Below are 22,204 nucleotides of genomic sequence, written 5' to 3' on the forward strand. Positions count from 1 at the left end.
TCAAATAAATAAATAAAATCTTTTAAAAAATGGGCGAAGAAAAAGAAAGGATGAAGGTGGTTGGTGACAATGCTAGGGAGAGAGATGCTGGAAGTAACAATGCCAAAAGGGACATGGTTTGAGAGATGCAAAGCGACACAGCCTGCTACCTCAGAGGCATCTCAGACAAGGTCCAGGCTCGTTCTGGGATTCCCTGGGTTTAGCAGCAAAGGTCATAAATGGAATATGAGTGAGTCTCCTCTAGGAAATAAGGTGGCCAAGCTTTTTTTCCAGTTCTGCATCTTCAGAATGAGTCTGAGCCCATAAAAAGAAGATCACTGGAACCACAGAATAAGATGACGTGCTCATGATGAAGATAAAATTGCCCTTTCTGAAGGGCTTTGGAATTTGTGAGTGAAATGTACAGCTGCATTAATATTAGGAAAGTTACATCCAGGGGAAAACACTGAAAGACAAGAAGGCTAACTTCTCTTGCTGCGTCTTTCTGCCCCATTATCACATTTAACGAACAGTTTGAATTCAAGCAGAAAGCGTATGGCCAAATAGAGTAAGACAGAAATAAAACAATGGTGTTAAGAGTTAACAAAAACAAATCTGAAATGAAAAGTCGACAGGCAAGGTTCATGTCACATTCCGGATACCAAAAACAGTGAAGCCAAGACAAATAATTGTTTGATTTTTCTGTTGAAACATTTAGATTTTTTATCCTATTTGTCATCACTTATCGATGTAAGATGGATGCAGCATGCAATAAAACAGGAGGGATTTGAAAGCCTCCCTCAGATAGCTTTATGAAGTTGTATGGATAGGACAGAAAAGTATCCAGACACCCACTTACACAGAGAAGCAGTTATTTACTGCACTTGTCAGTTCTATGAAAATTTATATAGGCACCACATACCAACCACAGGAGAGGCGGAGAGAGAGGAAGAGAGAAACGGGGAGAAGGCGAGAGAGACAGAGACAGGAAGTAGCACTTAATTGTGAAGTTAACTGGGCTGCACCCATCTCTGGGAGGCAACTGAGAACAGGATGTGTGTCTGTGCCACCTCTGATTTTCTCAGAAGAAACAGGAAGATATTAAGAAGGGTATGTACCCTCTTGAAGACTTCCTGAAACAAATGTTCTGGCCAATATCGGAACATGTGTGGACTGTCACTACTTGCAATGGGGTAACCTTGGTTGGTTCCAACAGATTCCGAAAATTTATTGAGAAAAAAATACAATGTAAATGTCAGCTGAAATACACAATTTTAAGTCTTTGGTATTATGACATGCAGAACACTCAAAAATTATGTTTCTGTGTCTGTGGTACAGGTGACAATCTTTCCTCTTTGACTGCCACTACCCCTTAGATGTTTTTACATGCCACCAGAAAAATCAGCTGTTTGTGAAATAAGAAAAAGAATGGTGAGATAAATTAAACAGTGAAGTTGGGTAACCTTTCACCAATTAAAAAACATTCCCACTCAACAATAAATCTCTAGATGTTAAGTAGAAATGATCTGAAAGATAAAAGTGTGAGTAAATAGGGAAGAAAAGGATGACTAGAATAACAGACGTTGACTGTCAGTTCTTTTACTTCTATTATTTTGTTGACTTACAATTATGGCTTCTTAAATTCAGTAGTGTGAATTCCAGTGAAACAAAACCACTGGCCTAAATGAAGAAGTGAATGAAAGACTAAATGAATACATCACAAGTAGCTTTATCTTTGATGTATTTACACCAGGCAGTCAGTTTAGGAAATTGGATGTTTAAGACCTACAATTCCCTGATCCCTGCTTCTTGACTTGTTCAGCCATCACCCCTCAAATGTAATGTATCAGCTGACATTTGGTAGTGTCCAGGCTGAGATATTATGCAATGCTATACAGTAACTGGCAAGTAGCACTATGACACCAAAATGGCCCTTTAGGCTATTATCATTCAGGAGTCTAGGTTTGGGGTAGCTTTGATTTCCACCTTCTATCCTACCCACCAAATCATTTCCACATAACAGGGTTCATCTGTCATCAAAACATCAGACCCTCATCTGGATAGCTTGGTTTCTCTCACCTTTAAACACAAGTGGTTGATGAGTAATGGTGTTGTTGCCTTCCAACTCACTGGAGAAGAACAGACCCCTCTGGAAGCAATTACCAATCCTGGTGGTCAGTAGGTAAGCTATAGCTCCTGTCCCCCAGCCTGTATTTCAGCAATATGACCAAACATCTCTATTCTGTAAAGCTGGTCATCTAGTGCATGCCGAAAAGAGAACAGTCCAATAAAGGGAGTATCTAATGACCTCCCCAGTCGATGAATCTCCAAATTTTCAACATGACATTTGAACAAAGTCACATTTGTACTCTGCAGATTTTCCCAAGTCTAGATTCCAGTTCATGGGTCAGTGAATCAGGTTTACTGGGTCTCAAATCTCTCTTGTACTTTCCTGTTTTTTCAAGTACTTTATAATCATTAATTTCACATAGTGACACTACATATTTTTTGGGCAACCAATGAAAGAAGACTCCTATAGCAAGTTGCTATAACTATTTCTCCCAATTTCCCACTTTGACATCCAGAGGACTGTTTAGGTGTCTTAGGACAGGTGCCACTGGCTAGATAATTCTGAAGCTTTAACTGATTTATTTCCAAGCCAGCTGCCACACCTTCCTTTGTTGGTCAATACCTTAAATTTCCTTCACATTCCTCCTGCCCAAAGGAGCAATGACAGGTATTTATGGAAATCAAAATTAGCTTTTTTTAATTAGAAAATCAATGGGGATCTATCTACCTACCTACCTATTTATCCATCCATTTTACTTATTTATTTGCTAGTGGATATTTAAAGCAGGGGACTTCTTTGTCCCTTTCTTTGTTGTAAAATCCATTATCTCTCCACTTTTAAAATACAGGCATCAAATGCACTTGGGATACTAGTTTCGTTTTGGTTTTAGCAGTTCTCCCACCAGACAGATCTACTCCTTTTTTCTCCAAACTGTGATGGAGAAAATATCAAGATAATCTTCAGTTATTAGTCAACCTATTTGGATGATTTGAGAATACACCATTCTTTTCTTGAATATAATAATAGTTCTTTCCAAGACATATAATGCTAGTCACAAGTCCCAATAGCCTAGGTGGACAGATTTTGTACCTCTGTAAATTCATGACTAACAGTGTCATGGCCATATACCTCAGTTGAGAAAATGAGCTCAAAATCTCCATCACAGAGAATGGTAGTCTTAATATAAAATGAATCTGAGCCTGACCTCCTCCACTGCAAGCTATCATGGATTTGTTGCCCAGCAGAACATCCAGGCTTCCTGCCCACCACTCCAGTCTCAATATTCAAGGTTCCCTGACACTACCTTTATGCAGCAGTGACACCAAACTGCACTTAACACACTGCTCCTCCAACACTTCTAAGCACCCCACAGCACCTTCTACATTTACCAACCTACCTGTCACATTTTTGCCATGTCAAACTCTCCCTTCATTCTGGAATGCTCTAAGTTTATTCCAGATCACCAGTGATAGTGCACAGTGTGTTGTATTTTCTGATTTATAGTTCCTTATTAAACAAAACTGAAATATAACACCATGAGCTTTTCATTAAGAAATACCGAAAGCTAGTTTTTTATATGAGGTTGAAGTTTCTGTATCATATGGAACTATAATTCACAAAGTAAACCCTTAGTAAAAGGTTTTCTGAATATAAAACTCAAAATGTTTTCTCAGATCACAGCTTTTAAAAAGTTATTTGAAAGCCAAAAAAATACTCGGATGGAAGATCATTAAGCAATTATTTCTTCTTTCTAACCAATGTCCTTTAGTAAGAAAATCAGAGAACCCAGAATAAAAAGTATGGTATGTGCCCTCAAAAATCGGACGGTCAAGCTGAGATGAAACCCTCATTTATTACCACATTACAAAATGGCATACATGAAGTGCCAAATGAAATAAATGCACCACACAATGAATGAAATAAACAATGTATGCAACTGGAAAAAGTAGAAAAGAATTTGGACATTACAGAATGGAAGAATGGACACCATCACATGGTAGCCTTTTTGAGGGAAGGTGTGGCTGGGGGAGGTGAGTTTAGGATTTCATTCAATCCAATTAAACAGAGGGCTTATATTGGAAAATGGTGAGGGTAAGTTGGAATGCAGAAACATGATTGTTCCTGTTTGCACTGACTCCTCATATTTTCATATAAATAAGGAACTCAACTTGAGATGATTTGTGATCCACTTTTATCCAACTTTGATGTTAAAGCTCACTTTCCCACCTGTATGTGATTGTTCAGACATGTAGCAACTTCATGTTCATTAGCCAATGACTCTGCTTCATCTGACCATCCATCAGGGTGAAGTTCATTATTACTAAGCAATGTGAAGGATTTAGTCAACAACAGTATAACAACTCAGGAAGGAAAAACTGCCAACAGCCTCTGACCTTTGCATTTTTTCTTCTCCACTCCAAGGTTAACTTACTTTGCCATTAGTTTCCCAAAATTAATACACCTTCAAAATGTAGACTGCCATCAGCCATTTATTTCAATCCCACGTCTCCCCTTCTTGGCTACCACGTTTCACTTCTCTGCTTTCCAAACTTCCAGGTTAAGATAAAAACAAACATGCATTGGAAACATATACATTCAGCTATGCCTATATAGAAGAAAAGAAAATCTTGTAAAAACTTAGAGTCAGAAGCCCTTTATGATCTAAATATAATCAAAACCTGAGTAAATAATACATGCTTTTGTTTTCTGCAAATACTGACATCTAATAATCTTTAGCTACTCTAAAATATAGATTTAATATAGAGCCAATAAAAGTCAGTAACCATGAGATGGTGTCCACATAATTATGGCTTAAATTAATAACTTCATATTCCATGATTAGACTAAGAATAGGAAACTAGAATCCATAAGGTCCTAGTATCTATAATGTACAAGTTTCACAGAAATGGTCTTAATTTCTAATATTACTATGTTGTTGCTCTGACATCCTTTAAAAATAAAGTATTATAGGGGCACCTGGGTGGCTTAGTCATTAAGCATCTGCCTTCGGCTCAGGTCATGGTCCCAGGGTCCTGGGATCGACCCCGCACTGGGTTTCCTGCTCAGCGGGAAGCCTGCTTCTCCCTCTCCCACTCCCCCTGCTTGTGTTCCCTCTCTTGCTATGTCTCTCTCTGTCAAATAAATAAATAAAATCTTTAAAAAAAAGTATTCTATCTAAAACTGTCTTCTCAAAGTTTGTACAAGTTGAGCCAAAGAGATACAACTCTTGGAATATACCTCCAGAATCACCCCACTTTCCATTTTCCAGGGCTATTTCATATTTCTGCTCCTTAAGATTCCTTTTCAACGTATTTTCAAACCATATATCTGATAAGGGGTTAACATCCAAAATATGTAAAGAACTCATAAACTCAGTAACAAAAAAACAACCTGGGGTACCTGGGTGGCACAGTCAGTTAAGTATCCAGCTTGATTTTGGCTCAGGTCATGATCTCAGGGTCCTGGGATGGAGCCCAGCATCAGGCTCTGCCCTCAGAGCAGAGTCTGCTTATCCCTCTTCCTCTGCTCCTTCCCCCGCTTGCACTCTCTCTAACTCTAAAATAAATAAATAGGGATGCCTGGATGGCTCAGTCAGTTAAGCGTCTGTCTTCGGTTCACGTCATGATCCCAGGGTCCTGGGATCGAGTCCCGCATTGGACTCCAAGCTCAGTGGGGAGCCTGCTTCTCCCTCTGCCTGTGCCCTCTCTCTCTCTCTCTGACAAGTAAATAAAAAAAAAAAATCTTTTAAAAATAAATAAAATAAAGTAAAATAAAATAAATAAACCTTAAAACAACAACAAATAACCTAGGTTATTTTGCCCATGGGCAAAGAACCTGAACAGACATTTCTCCAACAAAGACATACAGAGGCCAACAGGTACATGAAATGATACTCAACATCAGTAGTCATTAGGGAAATGCAAATTAAAACCACAATGAGATATGACCTCATACTTGTTAAAATGGCTATCATCAAAAAGACAAAAGATAACAAATGCTGGCAAGGATATGGAAAAAAGGAAAAACATGTGCACTGTTGGCATGTAAACTGTTACAGCCACCACAGAAAACAATATCAAGGAATCTCAAAAAATTACAAATGATATGAACTACCATTTGATCCAGTAATCACACTTTTGGGAATATACGCCAAGGTAATGAAAACACTAACTCAAAAAGGTATCTGCACCTCCATGTTCACAGCAGCATTATTTATAATCACAAAAACATGGAATATACGCCAAGGTAATGAAAACACTAACTCAAAAAGGTATCTGCACCTCCATGTTCACAGCAGCATTATTTATAATCACAAAAACATGGAAACAACAACCTAAGTGTCCATCAATGTATGAATGGATAAAGAAGTTGTGATATATATTTATATTTATAGAATGGACTATTATTCAGCCATTAAAATTCTATCATTTGTGACAACATGGATGTACCCTGAAGACATTATGCTAAATGAAATAAGCCTAAAACAGAAAGATAAATACTGTATGATCTCACTTACATGTGAAATCTATAAAACAAATAAATAAACAAATTCATAGACGAAGAGATCACACTTGAGATACCAGAAGCAGGGAGTTGGGGGAGGGGAGATTGGAGGAAGGTGGCCAAAAGGTATAAACTTCCAGTTAAAAAATAAAGAAATACTAGGGACATAATGTACAACATGATGACTACAACTAACACTGCTGTATGATATAGAAAAGTTGTTGTTAAGAGAATAAATCCTAAGAGTTCTCATCACAAGGAGAGATTTTTTTCCTTTATTCTTTTCTTTTTTTTTCTTTTTATTGTATCTATATGAAAAGATGGATGTTAGCTGAACATGCTGTGGTAGTCATTTCACAATATATGTAAATCAAACCATCATGCTGTATGCCTTAAACTTATACAGTGATGCATGTCAATTATTTCTCAATAAAGCTGGAAAAAAAAGATTCCTTTTCCGTATATACTAGAAAGACATTCTTGAACTTGTCCACAGCTATTTCTAATTTGTCTGATCTTCATCAGTCAGTTTAAAGGAGCATAAAATGTCATCTGCCTCATCCGTCACTGTGTGTGTGTGTGTGTGTGTGTGTGTTAATGTATTTATCTGATTCACTTCCTCTGACTTGTCTAAGCTTGATGGAGTTCTGAATCTTTTCCATCTCCTAATTTATTTCAGTCACTCCTTGGGTGTACTGGAGCTGAATTTCTCAGGTAGACTCGTCTGAAAAGATGTTATGCTCTAGCAATTCTATAAGCAATTATCATCCCTAATAGCCTGGAAGTCCTGCTTTGTATATTCACTGTTGGTCTAGTGCCAGACAGAGGTCTGTTTCCCCCTAAGCCCCTGACTTAGTACTTTCAGGAACCTTTTCAAAGAAGAAATGTTTTTTTGACTCCTTTGGAATGTATGGAGATGGTTAATGATGTTGTGTCAGCTGCAGGACTGGTATCGACACTAATACTGACATTTGATGGTAGGATGGCCACATTTGCTGCTATTAAAAACTTTAGGCCAGCCTCCTGTTGCAGCTGACACGGTAGGATGGAGTGGGCCTATTCTGTTCTCAGTAGCTCAGTGCAGTGTCAGGAGACCTTTCTTTTTTGTTACCACCACCACCATTCTAATTATGACCGCTTCATTTACCATATGCTTATTATGTTAGGTATTATTATGCATATTGAGAGGCAGAATGATATAGTAAGATAAATATCAACATAGATAGCAGATGTTGTTTCTCAGGTGAATAACAAAGATAGTAGGTGCCCAGGATTCCAGAGCAGGAATGGGACAGTCAGAAGACATAAGGGAGAGGCATAGGTATGTGTAGAAGAAGCTGGAGAATGACCTGGGCAATGATCTGGTGGTCATTCTGTGTTGGGAATAATCTATAAGCAAACCACTGATGTGAAGGGCTCAGAAAGGAGAACACTAAATAAGTTCTAACTAACACAGAATAAGTGAAAATTTGAATCATGGGTGAGGTTTTGATTGAAGAGTTTAAACACTGCCTTTATGCCAGAAGAAAAATAAGAAACATAAGCACTCCAAACAGGCCCCTTGACCTGGGACTAATATGTCCTTGGTATGAAAGTCTTCCTAGCAGGTACCTCATTCAGTCTTTTATTTACTCATTAAGTGAAGGGTTTCTGAGCGCTTACCATGTGCCAGGAACTTTTCTAGGTGTCAGACATACAGCCAGAAACAGGACGGAAAAGGTCTCTCTCATTCAGGAGTGTACAAATTTGCCAGGGCTGCCATAACAAAATACAACAGACTGGGTGGTTTAAACAACAGAAATGTACTCTTTCCCAGTTCTGTAGGCTGGAAGTCCATGATTGAAGTGCTAGTAGGAATAGTTTAGCCTGAGGTCTCCCTCTTTGTCTTGCAGATGACTGCTCTGTGCTGCCTCATCACATAACTATCCCTCTGCCACATGCACAGCCCCTGGTGTCTCTTCCACTTCTGGTAAGGACACCAGTCACAGGGGGGGTTATTTTAATTTAATCACATTTTTAAAGAGTTTATGTCCAAATACGGTTATAGTCTGAGGTATTAGCAGTTGGGACTTCAATATATGAATTTGGAAAGACACAATTCAGCCCGTAACATTTTTTTCAGTGTACATTGGAAATGAATTTCTATTTTTTTAAAACAACTTAAATCTTTTGACAAATGATTTTAGTATATAAATTTGATTTTGTTTTTATATTCCATGTCAAGGGTATTACAAGCCTGAATGTAGATACTTTCTGCACACAAGTGTGTATCTTACATATAGGGTAACATGGAGTAACATTCTAGTTGTGGAAAGAACCAAATAAAAACAAACTCCCTGGGGAACTCTTCCAGGGTTTCTCCATCAAAGCCTGAACATGCCTGAACCCAGGAATGCATACATCTGAGCTCCCCCTTACCTACCCACTATGACCCTTCTCCCCCATTACCAGCACCATCCGAGCAAAGTGAGGGGAAGAGCGAGCACCCATCTCTTCTATAATATGCCTGTTTGTAACTTTTATTCTCTTCAAGGATTCTCTTGATCCACCATAACCTGATTTCTCTTGAGAGTGATGGGGATAAAGGACTAACATAGTGAGAGTTGGCCTTGAATCCATATACCCAAGGGATGTCCCTGATCACAAGGCTCACATAAGAATATATTAAGAGATGAAAATGTTTTGAAAATAAATATACTATGTGTCACCTGAATTTCCTAGTCTCGGCAGTCTGTGAGTAAAATGAGGTCACATTAATATTAATAATAACAATTTCCTGGCCTGCAGCCACACCTGAAGAACTGTAGATTCTCATTTTTCATTCCCCTGGCCTACACCCCAAGGTCTTTGATCATCTCTGTTATTTCTGGGAGGCCCTAGGGTGAGTCTCAGCTCATGTTTCTTCAGGAATAAATGCACATTTGTCCTTTCTCTCAGCTCCCTGAAGGAGACCACTGACCGAGACATCTGGGGCAGCACCTCTCTACTACCGCAACTAACAAGGTCTTCTGAGCGAGCACTGCCTCCCGGCCACACTGCCTCACCAGCCCCCAGTTCCCATCAAAAGTGGACATGCCATCCCTTGAAAACTTGGAAAGAATGTCCCTCTCTCCAACACGGCTTGCTCTTCCTCACCCAGGCACTCAGGCAGCACAGTTGGTGTCCCAAGTCTCACACACCTTTTGCTAGTATCTCCTGGAAATGGGGAGGAGCATGCTTCCCACTCCAGCCTCCTCCTCAACCCCCAAATACAAGCCCTCAAGCACACCAAGTCATGAAAGAGATGGCTGCAGAAAGGAGTGAAAGTGTGGGATCAGGCGTAACTTGCCCTTACACACCCAGTTTCACTTTGGCTTACCTGATCTTACCACATTGCTATATACAGGAAAATATATTTCACCATTTGTGAAGATGTGAACATTTTCATATCATGTATTCTACTATTTAAACATTAGTTACTTAATTTCTGCCAGATAGTCTCTGTCAGGATAAAGAAAATAATACTTATCCTAATATTTTGCTATAGACAAATTAGACTATCTCAATCATTAAATACTTTTTTGAGCACTGGGTGTATGCAAGGTATTTTTCTAGCAGAGCTCACTGGTCATGTGCTCTGGGTAAGACAACCCTCCTTCTTTTTAAATTATTTTTTTTCTCTCTTTCCTAAAGATTTAGTGGTAACTGACTCTATTTTCTTAAATGGAAGGAATAACTCTCTTTCTTTGCCTTAAAGTTCGTAGAATCAAGTATAAATGAAGTACCTAAACCCTATAGGAAGATTCAACAAGTCACATGTCTTGATGAAAAGGTGAAATGACAAACATCCAGCCTGTATCACCTACACCCTAGATCTCTATTAGCCACCACCCAAGTGGGCAAGTTAACTTTACAAACCAATAAACTAGCTCTTTGCTTTTTTCTCTTGTCTGAGCATATCTGAGATAAAGTATCTACTCCATCTACCTCAAAGTGGGAGTAGAGTAAAAATAAATTATCAAACCAGTAGTATCAGGTAGATGACTGACTGAACATTCTGTTTCCCACTGTTTGCTATTTATGGCACGGGCAAAATCTGATTTTCTGAAATGTTTCCCACACATGGAATAGTAGGCTGATTTCTACATAACCTATATTTGAAAGACATTTCAAAATTCATCTTTTTTGTCTCCCAAAATAAATTCTTCCAAAAAAGTCAACAGTGGTTCAGGAAAAGATTCAAACAAATAACCCTAATAGTCTTCCATTTATAACAAGGACTCTAATATTTCCCTAGAGCTCTGCTAGACAAACTATTTCCAGTCCTCTAATAATCCCATCTAGTAATGATCATTATCTGAAATCAATGGAAAAAGCAGTAAGTGTGTGACTTCTTCAGAGACTCTTGATAATAGTAAGAATTAATTTTTGCACAGCTTCAGAATTTACACTATGTTCTACATTCCCTATACCCCACTTGAATCTTCTACAATCCTTAATGACGTATATGTAAGTATTACTATATCCGTCTGTGAGTGGGGCAAGAATGAGAGACAAGACTTAGAGAGGTCACTTGCCCTGCTCGGAATTATGAGATCAGCAGAGAGCACAGGCCAGGTTTCCTCACTCTTGTTTTCTTTCTGCACTATCACTACAAGCCTTAATTGTAGATCTCAACATACCCCTGATTTTTCCACCCTCCTCCCCCTTTTAGAATTTTACAGTCATACAGTCATGAATAGTTATCATCAAATTATATGTAACATTTTTACGTCAGCAGCCATCCTTAAACAACAGTCTTAATTCTATGCAAGGACGTCCCTACAATAAACTATTTCTCCTTATATTCCTCCCCACCCCCAGCCAAAATCCTCAAATATCATTTATTGCAGCACTTTTTCTAGCCTTTGACTAAATTCACGTTAACAATGAAAGTATGCCTGCCTACCATACACTACTATAAAACTGGTCAAAATATATAAGTCCATTTTTTTCAAGGAATGTATAAAAGAAAAAGCAATACCTAAATGTTCTCACCAAAAAAAAAAAAAAAAAAAGTAAATGTGTGAGGTGATGTATGTGTTAATTAGATGGGAAAGGGAATATATATATATATATATATATATATATACACACACACACATATACACACAAACACACAAAAGAGTGCTATGATTTTATATATATATATATATATATGTATACACACATGTACCCTTTAAATATTTTACAATTTTGTCAATTATACCTCAACAAATGTATACGTATTCAAGGAATTAAAAAATGTTCACCTTGAGTGACTCTTCAGGGAATGGAAATAAAACAGATGGTGATTTTGGAACTGGTAAACACAAACTGTAAAATGATAACATCACTGAATGGGTTTAACAGTGTATTGGAGACAGTAGAAGAAAGAGAAAACTTGAAGATAGATCAATAGAAATGATTAAAACTAAAAATCAGAGACAAAAATATTTTTAAATAAATGAAGAGAGTCTTTGAAATCTGTAAGTCAGTATCATGAGCTCTAACTTACATATAGCTGAAGTCACTAAAAAAGAAACACAGAGAATGGGGCAGAGAAATATTTGAAAAAATGTCAAAATTGGTGAAAAACATCAACTTACAGATCTAAGAATCTATGTGAATCCCAAGGAGGACAAATGTAAAAATAACCACACCTAGGCACATCAGAGTCAAACTGCTGGAAACAGAAAATAATCATAAAAGCAGCCAATGAAAAAAGACACATTACATACAGGAGAGCAGCAAAACAAAATGACAGCTAACTTATTATCAGAAACAAAGAAACCCAGAAGACAATGAAATGACATCTTTAAAGTGCTTTAAAAACACAAAAGAGTCAATCCAGAATTGTATATTTGTGGAAAATATCTATTAAAAATAAGAATAAATTTAAGACATCTTCAGATTTATAAAAATGAAAGAATCTGTTGTCAGCACACTTACACAACAAACAATGCCAAAGAATTATTCCTCCTGAGGCAAATGACAAGAGATGGAAACAGATTTATAGAAAGGCAGTGAGAATGGTAAATATGTGGGTAAATATAAAATTGTGCCATTTTTTCTCAATTTTTTTTGAAAGACAACTGACCATTTACAGTAAAAGTAGTAGCGTTTTACTGTGAGGTTTACAATGCATGTAGATGTACAATATTTGACAGTAAAGCACAGAGCAGGGAATGCAGAGAGGATAAATGAAATAATACTGGGGTGCCTGGCTGACTCAGTAGGTGAAGCATATGACTCTAGATCTCAGTGTTGTGAGTTCAAGCCCCATGTTGGGCATAGAGCTTACTTTAAAAAGAATAAGAAAAGGAAAGAAATAATATTGATGTAAGGCTCCTACACTTTACTTAAAGCAATATAGTATTAATTCTAAGTAGATTGTGACAAGTTAAAGAAACATATTATAAACCCCATTAATCACTTTTAATAAAGAGAGACACAGCAAGAAGCTGATAAATTAAAAAAGAGAAATACTAAAATTACATTGTGTGCCTTAAAAGAAGGCAGTAAAGAAAGAACCAAAGGACACCAACAGATTGGACAAATAGAAAATAGTCAATCCATAGCAATAATCACATACAGTGAAGTGGATTAGAGTCTCACATTTATGGTTAACTGGTTTTTTGACAGTCCCAGAGGCAATTCAGTGGAATCCTCTCAACAAATTGTATTAAAACGACTGGATATTCATGTGCTCCTGCCCCCCAAAAGAATGTTGTATCACATTCAAAAATTAACCAAAAATATATCATTAACCTAAATGTAAAATGTAATAAAACTATAAAATTTCTACAGGAAAATCTTTGTGACCTCAGTTTAAACAAAGATTTCTTTGCTTGCAACCTCAAATACACTATTTACTAATAAACAAAAGAAATGGATTAATTTGGTTTCATCAAAATTCAAAACATCTCCTCTTTTAGAAAGATACCTTTAAGAAAATGAAAAGACAAGCCACAAACTAAGACAGAATATCTGCAAATCACATATCTGATAAAAGATTTGAATCTAGAATTTATATTTTAAAAAACTCTCAAAATTCAATAATGAGAAATAAGACAACCCAATAAAAAGGAGGGGCAAATGATGTTGTGTGATGTTTTACTTTCTGAACTGAGCGATGGCCAACCTGTGTGTTTCTTGTATTGTTCTTCTTTGTACGGTAGACATGTTTTGTAGGTATCCCTTTTTATTTACTCAGTATTTAATAAAATACATTACCAAGTCTTAGAACTTAAACACTCGATTTAAAAGGTAGTGATTGTCAGACTGGAGAAACAAAACATGACCAGCCACATACTGTCTAGAAAAGATGTAATTAAAATAAAAAGACTGGAGAAGTTGTAAGTACAAGGATGGAACAAAGATAAAGCATGAAAACAATAAACATAAGAGAGAAGGTACTGTTATATTAGTATTAGTCAAAGTACACTTCCAGACGGCAGTGCCATCAGCAATAAAGAGGAACATTTCATAATGATCAAAGGGTCAATTCAACAAAGTAATGGGGAAGGAGTGAAATAATTATCTGCAAACAGCAGGGCAAACTAATTGAATAATGAGAGTTCACAGAGTCCTTCTTGGTCTCTCTGGAGAACAGAGTTGTGACCTGGAAGGACTCTGGCTCTGTCAACTTCACTGACCCACTATTCCAGCTCTGAACTGCCTTCCTCCAGATTTCTTTTACATCATAGTCATAAACCTCTATCCTATGCCAAGGTTGGGGGGGGGTACCCAACAACACCAATAGCAATAAAAAAAAGAATGAAAGAATGCAGGGGGTATTCATAAAGAAACCAATATTACAACTATTAACATTCAGTAACTCATTGTAACACCCGAACATTAGCTCAAATTCTAGAGATAAGTTGTCTAGACCGTGAACTTTTTGAATCTACCTCTACTTGCAACTTGCTCCTTTGCTTACTTTTCCTCTCTTTGATTTTACGCCTGCACTTAAATCAGGAATACAAATATTGAACTTAAAAATAAATTGATACGTAGTTGAGCCCATGTGTGATCAGAAAAATCGAAATCATTTTTCTTTTCAGACAAAATTATTAAAATGAATTGCTATCCTGGCTAAGTGGAGACATTACAGTGACATGAGTAATATTCCAAGTTGCTGCAAAAAGCTGCAGTATTTGCTGATCGCTCTATGGTAACTGTGTCAGAAAAAGGGCTTGGGGACAGATTTCATCTTCTGAAATTATTTCCACCAAGGAGGAGAAGCTGGCACCTTGATGACTGTTGAAGAATAAACAGAACAAAATAACTCAGGCAACTGACATAGGCTGGGGACCAGTAGAAACTACCAACTTCACCGGCCTCTGTCCATCTAGTCTTCTCTCTTAATTTACTTGTTGATTTATACCATGGATAGATTTATCCTCTTTTTTCCCCTAGCTTACACTTTAGATTTTCAGAGTTGGATTATTTTTCTTCATTCCAACTCTCTAGAGAAGGAGGTACAGATCCATAAAACCTGGTGCTCAAATACAGAGGGGTGTCTGTATCTGCAGAAATCTTCTTTCCTCTAGCTGTCATGACCATGACAATCTGAATGGCTATAAGCAACAACACAGAGGGTGGTCAGAGCTGAAGACACTAGCAACACATTAACATTATTTCTAATATGAAAACATAGTTAGGCAGGCAGTATGTAACCACTGTTCAAATCTATTCTGTCAATTGAAATGTATGTGTGTACATTTGTGTGATTTGTACAAACCATACACAAAAACCCATCATATGATTTAGTGTTAGTACACATATGTGCTCACATACAGAGAGGGAGTTTAGTAACACAATTATTTTCACCATTCATCATTTCAACAAACACTTATTCATTAAATATGTTTTGAGCACCTATGATGTACCAGGCCGTGAATTAGATGTTGTGGGAGCTACAAAGAAGAATTAGTCTTCAACTCTCCCCTAACTGTCTTATAACCCAGGGGCAGGGATAAACCAAAAACTTAAAAACCTTACTTCCGAGCAGAAAGTGATATATACCACAATAAGGCAAATAAAAAGTACCAAGGGAGTCTGAAAAGGGGGAAGACTAACTCTGAGGGTGCAGACTATAGAGAAGAGACATCAAGGAATGCTTTATGGATGAAGTATTTTTTGAAATGGGCCAGACGGTCTGGTCAGATTTCAATAGGGGCAGCTGGTGGAGACATTTCCATTAAAGCAAACTGCATGTACAGAGCTATAGAAAATAAGAAAGTGAGGTGCATTATCAAGCGTGTGGATTTGTCTAATTTGAGTAGAGTGTAAGTTTACAAGAGAGTCCTGGGAGACGAAGCGTGGGCCACAGGAGTTTAGAATCAGTGTAATGGTCCATAGGGAACTATTCAAGGAACCTGAGTATGGAGATGACATGCATTGAAATGTGAGCTTCTTCTTTCAGTTACTTCTGTACCTCTCAAGATCCAGCAGAGATCCATGCATTTAGTGGATGTCCAATAAAAAATGTTTACAGCTTACATTTATTGAGCACTTATTATGTGACTGACCCTGTTTTCACACATGGAAGCTCATTTAATCCTCACTGCAACCTGATGAGGTTTGGGGACATAATCTCTATTTTTTTCCCATAATTTCTTTTCTATAGATGAAATAACTGAGATGTTATGTTTAAGCTAAAAACCAAAATAGATGTGTTGACAGGGCAAAATGAGCGCCTCATTTTCGGGGGGGGGCGGAGAATGTAACCGAAGTCACAGTTTGTGGTAACAGAACAAGGACATAGGCCCAAGTCTTAACTAGTTTTGTCTATTACTTCTCAGCAAATAAATATCTATTAAATAAACAAATGAAGACTTCTATACTCTGAAGAACAAAACATTATACTCTTTCATCTCATAATTAGATGACAGATAAAATTAGACCCAACCTACTGGACTAAGTCATAGCCTTATCTGTTACATTCTCAGTGACAGAAAATAGGAATTATTGGTTTGGGTCAGATTCTTGATATCATCAGGAGAATGTGGTATGTTGTTTTGTTTTGTCATTGAATCCTACAATATGTGCAAAAATAGCTCCCAGGTGCTACTGCCAGACAGCAGCCATCAAGAGCTGACCATCCATTATGATGTGGTTGTCATGTGTGGCATCCCATGCTAGGCACTGTGTGGCTATGAGAAAGACATGGAAGAATCTGCAAGTGGCCTGTGTGGAAAGGAGAGTAGAACAGAACACTTGGGGGGGGGGGGGGGGTCCCTGGGATGTGAGAAATTGCCTCCTCTTCCACAGCTGAATCAGAATGTTTCTCAAACTGGGATAATAAAATTATCCTGCAGTTGGTTGGCAAGGGGGAAGGGGGGAGGACTGAGATATACAGCTATCCGAGGTTGGTCTACACGAGCCAAAGAAAGGGAAAGCAAGCATCTGCTCTTCATAATTATAAAGACATCATAGTTTGGAAAACCATAAATTCCAGAAGTCATCTTTGCCTTTGAGATTCTTTTTTGCTCTTTCCAAGTAAGACAAATGCTTTAAATGTTTCTAGAAATACATGGCCTTAGGGTTTCTGAAAAGGGGCATCAATCCAGCCTTGTCTGGAAGTACTTACTGAGTGCTTATTATGAACCATTCAGGTCCACTGTGTTGGGAATTAGAAGACCCTGAGGCAATGTGGTAAAGAGCATGGACTCTGACACCAAATCAGATCCCCCTCCAGCTCTTAGTGGTGGGAGAATCCATGCTCAAGGCATTCCAATACTCTAATCCCATTACTTTACCTCTAACTTGAAGACAATATGATAGGGTAGTGGTGGAGTTCAAATGAAGTGACACAAATGAGAAGATTTTGTAAACATTAAAGTACTGATGAATCTGTGTGTGTCTGCATGTCTCTGTGTATGTGCATATGTCTAAGAAGTGGTCAAAACATATCTGAAGTTCAACGACTGCTGAAAAGTTGTCTCTCTCACATTCCTGAGACCACAGAGCCAGATTATCAGGACTCGAAGTACTTCCAGACATGGCCATCTGTTGTAGCTTCATTGGTGGGATGAACTACCCTTTGTCAACTTTTAACGGAGTCAAAAGCATGAATGTGTCAACCTTCCTCTACTCCTGCTTCCTGTTTTTGGGTCCACTAGAGAGAAACCACGGGTTTTAAGGAGGTAGTAACAAAGTTTTAGAATTAATTTAGATGAAATTACACAGTGTGTTGGCAATGTGATGCCATAGTCTAGATACACTTTCCTTCCATCAGTGCGTATTAGTTTCCTATATGCATTCCTATACATAGTCTTAAATATAGAAATATAGTGGCTTAAACATTACAAGTTTATTATTTTACAGTTCAGAAGGTCAGAAGTCTCACTGGGCTAAAATCAAGATGCAGGCAGAGCCTTCAGTGTTTCTTCTAGAGTCTCTGGGAGAGAATCCATTACTTGCCTTTCCCATCTTCTAGAGACCGCCTATGTTCCTTGGCTGATAGTCCTCTTCCATCTTCAAAGACGGCAATCACATCAATCCAACCTCTACTTCTGTCATCACGTATCTGATTTTCCTGTTTCCCTCTTTCCCTTACAAGAATCCATGTGATTACAGTGTCCTCATCTCAACAACTCATCTCAAAAATCCTTAACTAAATCACATCTACAAAGTGCAAAATCTGTTTTGTAACATAACATAATTAGATTATAATGTAATGTATCCACACATCCCAGGGATTAACTAGTTTTTCTCCATGGCCTCTTAACAAATAAATGTTTATTAAAGAAACAGATATATGATCATCTTTGAGGGCCACTAATCTGCCTACCATACAGTTTTGTTTTGTTTACAGTTTTTTCTTGCTCCCCAGCCTAGCATTGTCACTGGACCTCAGAGATACCACAGTGGTCTTTAAAAAACTCTCACCTTGGGCAGAGTTGCTTACCTACTGAGAGAAATACTCTGAGGACATTTGAAAGCAGACTTTGGTAGCATTGATCTAGGCATACATTTTTGCAGCTTTTCCCCCCTTTAGACCCCAGCTTGGCAGCACTTCATAGTGGCTCTTTGAAAACAGCCCACATTCAGGTAAATGCGTTCTTAATTATTTGGTTTGAAAGTGTAACCTACACAAAGGGCAGTGACCTTCTGCCCTTCAAGCACTGGGGCCTTGTGTTCAATACTTGTATTTAGTGCAAATGACATGAGAATACTTCTGTTTCTGTCACACATATTCATATAATGATAGTCAAAGAAAAACGGTGTTGAAGAAAAGATTTCTTTATAATTTTTTATTTTACCCTCTAAAATATAATTCAGAGCATGGAAAGAAATGCCCACATAAAGCCAAGTTTCATGTTCATTAACGTAATTGGACATTAGTGCCGAAGCTACTTGCTACCACTCCACAGTGAAAACGACCCTCTTCCTGTATTATCATCAATAATGGCACAGTGATGGCCTGGCTGGAACTGACCAGACTATAACTGAGCTCTGGGTCCCTTGGGCAACAGGGTGATTTTTATTTACAGTGACAAGATGATCTTTACACTTGTTTCTCTTTGGAGTATACACACACAGCTCTAATCCATAAGCCAGAATACAGCAGGCTGGCTCTTTTCCACTCTGCACTTTACTTAGCTGACTAGGTGTCAGCATTAATTTCTTGACTGTGGGGAAGTTTCATCTCTCTTGCCCTAGGGATGTTTTCTTGACCTCTCCAGTCCTGTGATTGGGAGCGGTTTGGTCTTTTCTCATAAGCTCCAAACATTTTCTTTCTTTTCCATTGCAATTATTATCTCCTGTGACATTTACAAGGACCCGTTCTGCTGTAGCTAGAGCTATAAACATGCAAGGAGCCTCAGCAACCCAGAATTCTTTTCTGCTTCAACATGCCAGTTGGTAACTACAGGAGCTTTCAGCATGAATTTGTGATTTGAACCCCCTGAATAAGTGTCCAGCTTCAAAAGCAACATACCAATGGTGCTTTTCTCAGTTGGATTCTTCAAAAATATGTTTGAAAAAATTACAGCTAAGCATAATTATATAAGTTAAACATATAATTGTTCAACTCTACAAAAGCCATTTTTTAATTGTTAAGTAAATAAGGTTCACACATGGCTGGAAAAATTTTTGCACTAGGGTTGGATTCGAAAATCAGGGCAATAGTGATAATACCATTGGGATAGATATGAACTGAACTCGAACCATTAATCAGTTGTACCATTTTTGACAAGTCATTCATTTCCTGAGAACCCTATTTTCCTAATTTGCAAAAGAAAGTAATTAGCCTAGTGCGCTTCTAAGATCCCTTTTAGTTCTGATATTCTGGAAATAAATAACCACCCATATAGAACTACTGAATCAATATGTTGTGCACCTGAAACTAATGTAACATTATATGTCAATTATATTTCAAAAATAAAAATAAATAAGCACCCAGAAGCTTACAATCTTTATGAATATTTTCTGTGGGAGTGCTGCTTCCCTGTTACAGTTGAAGAATTAAACAACAGACTACCATTCTGTGTCTAGTGCTGCTGACCTCAATGCTCACATATTTTCACTGCCTACAAGCTAGAACCAGCAGGTGTTTGCCCTTACCCATGTAGAGATGCATTCAAAGGCCCAGAGGTTGAAGAGGAGTGACAAGAACACCCAGTTGGTCTCCATTTACTAAGGTGCATTCTCCAAGATGCAATAACTTTGGTTAACCATTAGATGACTTTAGTATTCTAAAGACATTTTGATTAAATAATTTTATCTTTGGAGAGTGAAACTTTGCTTTAAAACAAGATAAACACTATTTGTCAAGGGCAATACAGCTATCCATTTTCAAAAAGTCTACTGAATTTTTCCTGTCACTGCTTTTTCTCTTCTAGATTCTCTTGAAGTTGAAGTAGAAATTTGCCCTTATCCTCTACAGAGAGTTGGTAATCAAAGAGAGTTGCTGTGTTCCTTGGCCCCTGCTTCTGAGTGCTAATACTTGTTATATCTCCCACTCCTCAGGTAGTATGTGTCCTATCCATTATGCAAAGTCCAATGAGTACTCGGCTTGTCTCCACTCTGACTCCAGGCCTCTGAGAACTCTGTGCTCTCACTTATATTAGGAAGATACACACCATGCAATTTAACTTGTGATTTTTTTTTTAAACCTCACATTTTTTAAATGTGTCTTCTCAATTAGATTATGAGACCATTGAGAACAGCAAATAGGCTGTACTTCTACTTTGGAAATAGTAAGTGATCAATGAATATTTAACGAATGCTACATAACCTCTGTCATATAAGATGATAATCACAGATAGATATTGGTCTCAAAGCGAAGTCCTTGAACCAGAAGCATCAGCATCACTGATGGGACCTTATTAGAAATGCAAATTCTTAGGCCCCATCTCAGACTTACGGAATCCAAGATTCCAGAGGTGTGACCCAGCTGTTTCAAGGATCCTCCCAGGTGATTCAAATGCATGTTACCGTTTGAGGACCACAATCACAGACCAACTTCTGAATTCTTGAAGGTATAGGAAGTCTCTCACTACTAACCCGAACATAGCAAAACTTTGTTACTTATTTTGTAGTGGAAATATGCAATGACTTAAGTTGTGGCTTCATTCATTCATTCATTCATTCACTCATTCATTGTGGTGGTTTATTCACAAGGATAAAATGTTTGCCACCCAGGCCCTCACCTGCCAGTACAGTGTAGGGAGAAGGCATCAGTAAGTGTTTTCTAAGTGTTCATTGATTTTTATCAGTGAAAAACATTACATATATTATTATCTTACTATGAATTAATTATTAGTTACTTTTCTTAAATGTGATTAAAACACCAGGATCTGAAGCTATTTTGTGAATCACTGCATGGACATTGGATCTGGCTTGACTGATTTAGCTGGAAGGATAGATGTTCTCTCTTCTCCTTCTAATCCTAGGCTTTCCTCCAAAGTGTATATTCTGGAGGAAAGACATTAAATGTGCTAACCTATGAAAAGTCCCATATATAGGATCAAAATCCATTGTAACCGAATATTGGGTTCTATAGATCCATACCAATGAGGGGCTATATGTAACCTACATTGCTTTTTAGAATTTACTCATTTTTGCTTTTATGTTTTAAAGAACAATCTGGTTTCTGTCAGTGAATCTTTGCATATATGTTCTTTCAGTCAATGACCCTGAAAAATGAATATAGTTATAAACAAAGAGGCTCAAAGAGGCCCCAAAAAGGTGTGGGTTTGTGTTAGTGTGGTGTTTATGCATGGACAAACATTATTACAGGAAGAGTGAAGAGAAAGATTTATTCTCCCCAAATACATCACCAAGATCCCTCAGAGTTAATTACTTCTTTTGAGAAATTAGCCCTGATCTGTCACTGTCTTACTGACAAACAGTGATTTCCTCTGATAAACACCTGGAAGCAACTGCCTTCAGCTGCTTACCTGTGAATCAGGTATACAAAGAAGCACATACACTGTAGGAGTAGAAATTTTTACTTAAAGTTATGCAAATGTATGGACAGGGTGAGGCACAGAATGCCCAAGAGATATGAGAGGTTCCGAAGAAAAATCAATTCAGTAAATCAATACAAAATGTTTAAGTACCTTTTCTCTACTCATCCCATGTTAGGCAACAACAGACACCTCTTTCCTGTTGCTTTAGAAATATGCCATCTAAACTGGG

This window comes from Zalophus californianus, chromosome 14 (assembly GCF_009762305.2).
Source record: "Zalophus californianus isolate mZalCal1 chromosome 14, mZalCal1.pri.v2, whole genome shotgun sequence".
In the NCBI taxonomy this organism is placed as follows: Eukaryota; Metazoa; Chordata; class Mammalia; order Carnivora; family Otariidae; genus Zalophus; species Zalophus californianus.